The following is an 11557-nucleotide window of genomic DNA, read 5'->3' as shown; positions in this document are numbered from 1 at the left end:
AGCCTCTTTTTTTGCCATGTCAAGGCCGCTCCTATCGACCTGTCGCTAAGTAATAGCTTGCAAAGTTTTGATATAATTGTAAACATTACGACAACGTATGGCACCATGGCTTTAAATGTTCAACAAATGTTCCATATGATCATGGAGCCTGTTAGGAATCGAAGTTTAACCCTCACCACCAACTCACGGCAAAGCAGAGTAAGACGCCTGAAAAATGGCGTCCCACAGGGATCGGTTCTGGCTCCACTTCTCTTTAGCATCTACACCCTATCAAGCACGGTCTCAGCAAAATACGCAAACGCGGACGACCTGGCAATTTCCCACTCCACAAAGGCGTGGAAAAACCTAATAGACACTTTGAACGAGGACATGAAAACCCTCTCAGCTTATCTCCAGAAAAGGCAATCAAAACTTCACCCGACAGGTCAGTAGCTACACGCTCGGCTCAAGATCACGCGGCGCTGGTTCGACTCTCGGGGTGTACGCTTGAGCAACGCATTTCAGGACTGCTCTCCATTCAGCGGCGCCTAGTGAATGGAATAATTCCCCGGCAACAACACTTCAACAACTGGAAAACTTCACTCTGCCAATCTCGGTAACCGACCCTGCGTCAAGAGCCTGTATAAGCAGGGCTTCCCAACATGGTGGCCATGGCCCCCTAGTGGGCCATAAGCTTTTTTCAAGGAGGCCGTGGAAAAATTTGCAAAATAAAACTTTTTTTAAAATTTATTATCTCTAAGTCCACTCCAAAACTATATTACAAAATAAATAAATTGAAATTTAATAAAAATACTATAAAATAAATGCATATTATGTAATAAATAATTAATGTAGGCCTACAGTCATGTTTATTGTATGTTGTATTTATATCATTTTATCATTATATCTACCGGTTACTGTATAAACAACTTTTTTAATTAAATGACGTTTCTTAATTTTTTCAAAAGGTTGAAAAAATAGGGGCCATTGATTGTTCAAGATTTTCAAAGGGGGCGACGGTATAAAAAGTTGGGAACCCCTGCTCTATAAGTATGCGAAACTACTAGGAATAACCTATCAAGGCTTTGTCGGTCCGAGAATAAACCAAACCAAAAACTCAGCGTAACCAAAACTGTGGCAATAGCTTTCCATCTACTACTTGGAAGCAGATCGTGAGCTGAATGTCCTAAACAACGGAAAATCACTGTGCTTCTGCCACAAACCAAAATACATCGTGGTGACCTTAGACAGATCTGTCATTTACCGCCATCATTTGTAGTGTCACTGTGCAAGAAACTCACATCGCATGCTGCGATGCTCAAGAGTTTGGCAGGCTCCAGCTGGGGAGCAAGGGCTGACACTTTGTGTGTAGAAGCCCTTGATGTTGTCTACTCCTCAGCTAAGCACTGCGCACCTGTTTGGTGCCGCAGTTCTCAATGCCACAACATCGTCAATGTCATCAACAGCGCTCTGCGGACAGTGGAAGGTCTGCATAGTGAATCTGGGGTGATAAAAGGATAGACCCTCGGACCCAGAAGCTCACATGACGACGACGAAGATTAACTGACGTTTAAGCATTAGATATTTTTTATTCAAGTATTGCGATGCCTTTGATGTTTTGTTGTTTCAATTTATAATTGAAGCCGAAATGCTTCTTTGTTTCAATTATAGGCATAATCCATCGGCTGCTGAGCCGTCTCATGTAACCACCTCTTGTGACTTGCCACTTCTGAGCCCGTTTTAGTCACAATCTAATTCCTCTCTCTACTATCTGAGTGTGGTTTAGCACTTCGGAAGGCTCCAAGGTTTTTCAAGGATAGTAATGTTAAAAATAATGACTCAGTTTTCAGTTCAGTTTCCCATCTCCCAATCAACCATATGATAGTAATTCGTTGCATGATAGTTCAGCTTTGGAAAACTTACTTTCCTAATATTCTTGGAAGGCATGTCACATGTCTTTCCTATCACCTTTGTATCTTCCTTTGCATCATCATCTGCTGATACAAAATAGTTTTATCAATGTGGGGCCTCTCACTATCCTCTTCAACATTGAAATAAGCTCCATCTTCAATTTTTGCACTGTAGACCACTGATCTTTTAACGTTCTAAATTTAATTAACAATTTCTTTTCAGACTGCTTCATCTGTATCTGTAGCCTACACATGACAGGCAAAAGTTCGTCTGGATGAGAAAAACATGTATTTCTTTGAACCACCTCATTCAAAATGTTCATCTCCGTATTGTTCAGATATCTCAGCAATTGCAAGCATCCAAATGTATTGTGCAGACTATCTGTCATGTACGAATGTCTCTTGATCTGACATCACATTGGGACAGAGAATTTGCAAACAATTTAGAGATCCTCTGTAGTTAGTTACTTGATTGAGCAGTACAAAATATATCCTCAAGACTCTGCTCCAGGGAATGTTCAACCTGGATGCACAAGGACGGGCAGGTTCAATGGCTACGAGACCATAATTAATTTTCCACAAAACACAGTGGTTGCAATCTACATTCTGCAGATATTTTTGACTCCATGATATCTCTAACATACAAAAAGGCACAAGTGATAAATAACTTTGTTTAGTAAGCTATGCTAAGAACCAGCAAACGTTCATTACGTGGTTAAGCTCCCACGTCATAAATAGTTAAAACCCGCAATCGACTGTTCAGTGGCCATGGCACTGTAAAGTCCTGGCATGGAATCCTCATAAGATGGATGGAGACTGGAGAGGCTTTTCACACCACAAGTTAATTTGAGAAAACTGCTGCGAGTATTTCATCAGAACGTTCTATGATTATGTTTGACCTTCAGGAACAAAGTCAAACCCTAAACCAAAGTGTTCTTCATCTCTGTTTTCCCACTGTTCAAAATTCACTTATTTTTGTACAAAATATGCTTCGAAGCCCAATTTATCTTGGTGCCCTTGTAATTTCCTTTCAACTAAAGGCTTTGTGCTTTAATCATGCCCTTCCGTCTACCCACTGGCGTTGCATAGGCTATTTTGCTAACGAACAATTAAAAATGCTTCTAAGGTTCAACTTTTCAAAAGATTGCTGCCCTTCAGCAACAACGAACATTTCTTGTTTAAAACTAACAATTCATTTTAAATAACACTTAACATGTTTCGCGGAGGCCAGAATTTTCCAGTTAGTTGATGTGGCGATATAATCCGCTGTGAGATGAAATAACCGAAGAAAACAGACAATGCAAACATCGTTTCCGTTGTTTGTGAATAAATTGAACCATTGAGCAAACTGTTTCATACTGTAGGTTTCAAACAATGATCCCATCAAAGCGGCATCGCTACGTTTGTGACAAGACAAGTGGGGGGCTTCAACTCCGACGAGCTCTGTCCAAACACGAGCAAAGTTAATCAATGCGAGGTTTGCTCGCTTGGGAGGGTACTTATACAAAGCGCGATGAACAAATAATGAACAACAAAGCTTGCTCCAACCTGACAAGGTGAGAGTTGAACAAGTGCTGTTTACTGATTGATGATAAGGTGATAAAATTAATTTGTACAATGCAAAGAATGCGACTTTCACGGCGACTGTCTCAGCTCGTCTCTATGTAGATGAAGTTAACCTTGAACAAAAACGGTCATTTTTCTTGAATGTACAAATGCAAAATGATCTCTGCAATCTCTGCAACAAAATACACAACGTAAGATTGTAAAACTCAACACTTGGGATGGACAACAAGTGGCTCCTCGTGCCCTATCCTGTGAGTAACATCTACACCCAAGCAGATTCCAAACGAAACTTGTCAACCAAGAGCCTCCACCCGGACGGCACAGCTGCAAGGGGCAATGGACAAGTTCAGACGCCCACCATTCTGCAGCACAACATAGAAGGCTACACAACAAGCAAGATCAAAGTTGTGGCGCAGCTTGCATATACCAACCGGGCACTCGTCATCCTCATCCAAGGGACCCACTGCACCTCTGCGGATAGGCTAGATATTCCCAACTACACGCGCTAGCCGGGTCTACCTTAACCCGTAGAAGGTGGGGCTCCTGGAGTCTTGCTCAGTTTGGGGGGGGGGGGGGCGCTGTCGATTCTTCTTATGCTTTAGGAGTGATATCTCTGTTATTTTTTAAGGCACGGTTTCAAAATTTGGGATTCACTTTGTAAAATTATTCACGCTGAGCCATGGCCACCTAAAGATACGGCCTGATTTGTCACATTTTGCAGAAATTTCCAGGTTTTCTAACTTTGGGCGAACGTTTAAATAAATTTTTCTAAAAATTATATTTTTACGCTTTCTTTTCTCCTTTCCGCAGATGACACAATAGGTTTTAACATCCTCACATGTTGAAAAACAAAGAAAAATTTATTTCGAAGATTTTAGTCAGACTGTTAATTTTTCAATAACAGTCTGATTTTGCGTTTTTCAACTTGCTTTTTTTCATTTGCTACTGCTTCCCCAAGGCAACAAAAAAGTTTTATGTCATTAGGAAACCGCAAAAAGTAAAATCATCTCAAAAAATGTCAGTCAAGCACTAGCAGTAGTTGTAATCAAAATCTGCAAAATGTGACAAATCAGGCCGCATATCTAGGTGGCCATAGCTGAGCATGGTGGGAAAATTTTGAACAATAGAATAAGGAATATTTCAGAGGATGTGTTGAGAAATGCCTTATATCTCTCAATTTATAACCTTTATTTGCTCAAAATTTCAGCTCAATCGAGGTGAATAAAAGTTAGGAAAAGTTAAGAAATCTCGTAGTCGCAGCCTAAGTGGTTTTAGAGATACAACTGTTGATGTAAAAAAGTTGAATTCACAGCCACCCAACCTTCAAAAGTTTAAATTAAAAACAGGCTCTTAAACTTCACATTTACAGTGTCGTGACGTTTCTTGCATAAAATTGCTGACCTAGCAACTTCTTCTTCTTCTATCGAGAAGAAGAAGAAGAACCTAGCAACTAACTTAAAGAGATTAATTCAATCGAAAGATCATCATCATCATCTTCATCAACCAATTTTGATTGTATTGTTATAGATATTATACTGTACATTAGGGTGGGTCGATTTCTCCATTTGTCATATAAATTTGAACATAGGTGCCAATTTACCTTCTAAACATTTCCTCAAAGTTTAAAATCGTTTTGTGCATAGCAACCCATCACTCCAATGACCCTCTGTTTCTATAACAGGGTTGCCAGATTGATCGAAAAGTTGGAGGAAATTTTGTCATTTTATCTCATTTTTTCGCCCAATATGGCAATCCTGCGCAGTGAGCGAACTTCTAATAGTTGTGTGGTTTAACACGCCACAAAAAAAACTTTGTGAAACTGACTCTTTATCTTATTCATCCGATAATGATCCGAGTTTCATAGAAAGTGTCTCAACAAGTAGTGCCTACAATAACATCCCAATCACTTGTGTTGCAAGGGAAGCCGATCGAAAGATGGTTTCTGACGAAACAGTTGCTGCTATTGCCACTGCTACTTTGCATGATGTGTTAGGAGAAGACTTCTCCACAGACATCATTATTGGCCCACGGAAAGTGAGACATAGCCGAGTCAAGAGGCGTACTGGATTGAAACTAACCCAACATGTCGTCAATAATTTTATATCGCTCTATTTCTATGGGAGAAAGGATGAATCATATATCTTTGATTACTACAACCACAGGCGAAAAATAAAAGAATACCTTTACGTTCTACTGACATAACCTGGTGACATCTTCATCTCTCATGTCACAACACCAAGTGGTCGTTCAGTTGACATTTTAAAATGTATGATCGACGAGAATATGAACGTGGATGGAATTCGAATAACGGGTTGTGACGGGACAGCAGTGAACACTGGGTATCGTAATGGAGTAATTGCTAGAATAGAAGATCATATTCATTATGAAGTTTAGTGAAATATATGTTGGCCTATGCCGCCCATCAATGAGTCACCATTGCAGCAACTATTTGGATTATTTGGAAAAACATCTGGTCCAGAAACATTCATTGGTGAAATTGGTGATATTCTGTGGTCAAAACTTATAGCCTTGGAGATCGCATTGTTTGATAAAATTGAAACTCCCAGTTTGCCAAAATTGGACAATTCAAAGATCTAAGCACAGACCAGATGTACCTTTTGGAAATCTGCCATGCAATCAGTTCTGGGGTATGCTCTGAAACAGTCTTACACAGAGATCCTGGGAAATATAATCATTCACAGGAGCAAATCGAATGTGCCGCTATAATTTTAGTCAAACCCATCCATCAGAAGCTGTTAAGACATTGACACTATTCATTGCAACCATGGGCCTGTATGGTTTGCACTAAGATGGCTACAGATATCAGCGATGCTCCAGCAGTAGGCTACTTTTCCTTATGATGCAACTCAATCGTGGACTTGAGCCACTACAAGTGCAGTCTGTCATCGACAAATCGATGCAGCTCACCCCGAAAACTTCCTTTATGCCATGTTTCATGACAATAGACCTGCCATTCGTGAGGTAGCTGTTAGGCGAATTCTGAAAGCACGAAAGATTTCATCTACAATAATATCAAGATTCCATCGCCCTGCTAATCAACTTAATCTTAATGCAATGAATTATATTCATATGATCGACTAGACACAGATTGACGTTACTGAACCACCATTATTATCATCCAAGAACTAAGACTCTAAGAGTGGGGATCAACTTTGTGATGCAATAAAGTCAGTCCCAGTAAAGTCGTCATACACACCGCAGACTCAAGCCGTTGAAACAATGATTCGTGTAGTCGCTGAGGTCAGCCTCAAAACTGTCGGAAAGGAGAAAAGAAACTCTATTATTTATTCTATCTTAAATGCAAGGAAGCAGCGGCCCATGTTTGAATCAAAGAAAGACTGTGTTGTTTAGCCCAGGTGTGTCTTTAACTCATTACATTTCAATTGTGTTTCGTTTTCACTGTAGCCTACCTATTGAATATAATTTACTGTAAAGTAGAAAATTATACTTTTCCATACCACCTGGGGTAAGTGGTTAGGAGCACACCATCACATTGAAATTTTAACACTTTATTTAGTATGGCAAGCCTCACCTAAATACCGATTTATGTGACAATCCGACAATTTTATGTGAAAATCGACCCACCCTATTATACATAAAAGAAATTTTTAATTTACAGCAGCATAAATCAGTCTCTCAAATCCTCAATGAGGGTGAAATGATATAGCCTAGGCTGCATCAGAAAATGTACATATTTTGCATTGCTATTGCATAGCAATAGTTGGTGTTGAATCTTTATCCTCGAACTGACGAAGCCTTGAGGTTATTTTTGGTAATTTCGCATACTTGTAGAGGCTTTTGACGCATAGCCTGTGACCGAGATTGAGTTGTAATTGCAGTATCCAATTTTTTGTAACTAGTTTGAATGCAAGAACTAATTCCAATTCTCATTTCAAAGAAAATGATAACTGGCTAAAGATTTATAGATGGATATAATATTCTTAAGAACTGGAAACTTTAGATTGATAGCCTACTCTTCCACTTTTAAATCTTTAAATATCCACAAGTTGAAATTATCAAGGTCTCTGGGATTGCAAACGGCTATTTCGACTTTCTGAAAGGCAATTATTTTACCTTTAACCCTATTATCTATAGGTTCTTATTTCCACCGAATCTCCAGGGGGTGCTGATTCAGCACCCAGTTTAAGCGCTTATAACTCTTTCATTATGAGTCTCATTATTATCATCTTTTGAGAAAAGATAGAAAATTTATTTGAGGTTATGAAAATTATCATTCAATTGCTTAAAATACTCTTGATTCAAAGCAATACCCAAACAGTGTTTTTACCATATTTAAAATAAACACTGCGATGTCCGTTTTTTCTTACTCCTCCACGTCATCAGCGTTTGCTGTTTCCATATTTTCGAGAGATTGAAGGCTGACAAACGATTTTAAGACTTTACTATCTGCGGTTTTTTTCTTGGGGACGTATTTGTCAGCGCTCAAAGTAGCTGTTGATTTTAAAAATTAGTTGTTTTTTCCGAGTCACCAGATGTAATTTTTAACTGCATTGTACAATCGTATTTTTTTAAGAGTATACTGCAAAACAACAAGATTTTTTTGAAATAACTTAAGTTTTTAAAACATGCAAATGGAAAAAATATAATTTACGACATTAAAATTATTGCAAAAATATTAAATATCATTGGAAAGCTCGCGCCCTCCATGAAAAGTGGTTGACAACCCCCAAGAGGAGCATACCCCTCACGGTTAATAACCACTGTTATAAACAGGACACAGCTCCAGAGAGATATGCCTACAGGGCTATGGCTTGGTGAAGTATACAATTGCTTTATAACACGTTGTATCGGTTCATCAATTGCATCGATTTTATTGTCGATTCAACAGCTTGATAATCCAAGGAAGCCACCACAGTATAGGAAACAAGCAGACGTGTATTCTCACAGTCGTCACATGCTGTGGAACATTCAGGAATCACAACTAGAGGCGTATTTGTAATCTGCAGGTCGGTAAAGTAGATGAAGTTTGTTATCCAATCAAAAGACAAGATTTAAATCATCTGATTGCATTCACGGTATTCATACACGAAATTGAGCATTTTGCCGTCGGTTGCTTTGCCGAGCGATTTGATAGTTAGCGTTAGGAAAGTAGTCATTTTGATTACGTCGGTGCGATTTCAATCCCTGTCATTACTTTTTTTGTTTCTTGCGTAATTAACTTACCAAACAAACTTCAAAGAAGAAATTCGTCTGGCTGAGTACTAGAAGTGTCACAATGTTGTGGTCAGCTGGTTTATAGAAATAATTACTCAATAGCTCAATTACTCAATACCCCGATAGCTCAATTGGTTAGCGCGTCACTTCTGGAACGAAAAAACTTCAAGATCAAGCGGCGCTGGTTCGACTCTCGGGGTGTGCGCTTGAGCAACGCACGTTAAGGACTGCTCTCCATTCAGCGGCATTTAATGGATGGAATAGTTCCCCGGCAACAAGACTTCAACAATCGGAAACTTCACTCTGTCAATCTCGGTGACCGGGCCTGCGTCAGTGATCCGAAGCCTCTACAAGTATGCGAAACTGCCAGGATTAAGCTCTACAAGAAGCTTTCCCAGTCCGAGGATAAAGATTCAATCAATCAATCAATCAATCATTTGCTGCAGCGAACTACAGATTACAAATGTGCCGACTGAGGAGCTGGATCTTTTAATCTAAATTTACAATGCAGTAGATTTGCTAGATGGAAGGTGTAGAAACTCGAGGGAAAGCAATAAAAAAAAATTAAGAGCTTTTAAGTAAGAAATGGTTAGCGTTTTGCAAAACTGCAGCAAGACATGTATTGAGCCACATTGTAAAGAATGTTGTGACAAAAATCATTCACACACACAATTCATTGCATTAAATACTTTTTTAATATTACATTTATTATTATAGACTGTTTACATGTTGCAAAATTTATAAGCTTCAAAATTGAAAATGAAGGGAACAATAAGTTTAAAGAATTTAAGGACCTGCTTTTGTTGCCTCATGGTGGTAAGTACTGTAACGTTGCACAGATGAGGTGCGGTTCAAACACATTACAAGTACATTCCACTACGTTAAGTTAAACAAGTGATGATCCTATAGTTTAGTTTAGTTTTTTACTTGATTATGTTGCTGTGTTTTACTTTCATTTTGTAGATATCTGTTGGTGTCTGGTTGGGATTGGCAAATTGGATTTTTGACTTAAGAGTTCCTTCATCGGCTGTTGGCGTTAATCACAATATGGGAAATCCAGCTGGAAACATTTATAATATGAAAATATCTCATGAACAATACAATAGAAACATTATTGGCAAACAATTGAATCTCAATATGTCAATTGATCGCAAACAAGTTAAAAAGAAACATCCAAGTAAATTCCACGTAAACAAAACCTCGATACCAGCCAGCAAAATTAACAATACCAAAACTCTGCCAAACCAAGCCACTGCACAAGAAGATGTAACTACAAAATCAAATGCTGATAAAATTAAAATTAGTAAAATTCAACTTAATCCATGGTTAAGTGTTGAAAAACATTGTTACAAAAAAAAGACTGGTCTTCATGCGCTGGTGACCACTTGTTATATCCGCCATCATCACGTGACAAATTGTTATCTCGACCATTGATGTGTTTGAAAGAACCGTTTTGTTGGATGCAACTCGACTGGCAAAATACAGACCCACCACAACGGTGTTGAAAAGAGTCTTCGGTTGTACGATATGTCTCTCCACGACACTGTGATGGCTAGTGCAGCAACATTGATCGAAAAACAATTAAATAAAATTTCATCAACAAATCATGAAGTATTTTTGTGTAGTTTCAAAAACATCACCACCAGAGCAACAAAGAACTATAATTATCCTTTCAAAGAGTGTCCTGGCAAAGTGGTTACCAAACAAATACGTGATTGTAAATGGGGGAGTGGGCGCAAGGTCAAAGATGCTGATTTTCATGGTGTAGATGCTTTGATTTTTGGATTTGAAGCATCGATATGGGAAGAATAGATGCACCTTCACAAACCCCTTATACTTGCATTGTGGCATGTTGCAGATCAATGCAGATGCATAGAAGAAACGTCTCAACAATTGTTTGACCATCTTCGTGAATTGGCTCTAAATTCTACCTTACATCATGTCATAGGAGCCAATACTCTATATCATCTTGAGTACATGCGACACTACACAGGTCTCAATCCGATTTATCTTCCAGCGACTTTAATATCAGCAATTGATGGCCTGACGTGGTCCCAAAAGAAAAACGAGTTTTTAATGAACAGCAATAGACCGTTACCACAACACGATAAGTTCAAATTAGTTAAACCCGAACACAAAGGAAGATACGAACTTTCTGATTTGACAGAATATGCTGGTGTTGTTATCGTCCCTTATTCTATTACAAATGGAAAATCTGTTGAACAATATGCGATGAATATTCCAATGTTTGCCCCGTCCGTTGAGTTTGCCAAAACTATGATAAATGACCGAACAGCAACTTATGATCCATACTGTGATGGTATGACTAGTTCAATGCATCCACCTAAACATACAAACGCGCCTTACGAATTTGATCCAAATGTCCGAATAGATACCGACGGACAGGGCGTAGAAAATGATGTGAAGTTTTGGATTTCATTTGGAGAGATTTATCGATGGCCTTGCATTAAATACTATGAATCATGGAAACATCTTTATGAGTTGCTTGAAACTGCAGACAGAAAAAAGATGAGCGCATGCATGAAGCAGGCAAATAAATGGCGTATTTTTGAAGAACTACAAAATTGGTGTTGGGTTACTAAATATATTCAGAATAACGATATTTAAATTTAAGGGGCAATATTCTTGAACCATTTGAAATATGATGGACGTTTTAAGAATTTTTCTTCTGATTGTCACAGTACGTTTTAGACAATAAAAAGGAATCTATTTTCGTCACATATGGGATGGACACCTTGTTATTCTATCCTTTTGTAGGTTAGTATGTGACTTTTTGTGTTATTTTTCAGCGCCTGATTTTTATCAGTCGACCTAAACTAAATTTAATTTAAATCTTCCCTTTCTGATGATGTAATTTATATATTTATACGTTATTAAAAATTGTC

This window comes from Aplidium turbinatum, chromosome 4, assembly GCF_918807975.1.
Source record: "Aplidium turbinatum chromosome 4, kaAplTurb1.1, whole genome shotgun sequence".
In the NCBI taxonomy this organism is placed as follows: domain Eukaryota; kingdom Metazoa; phylum Chordata; class Ascidiacea; order Aplousobranchia; family Polyclinidae; genus Aplidium; species Aplidium turbinatum.
Note: the sequence above shows the minus strand (reverse complement) of the source record.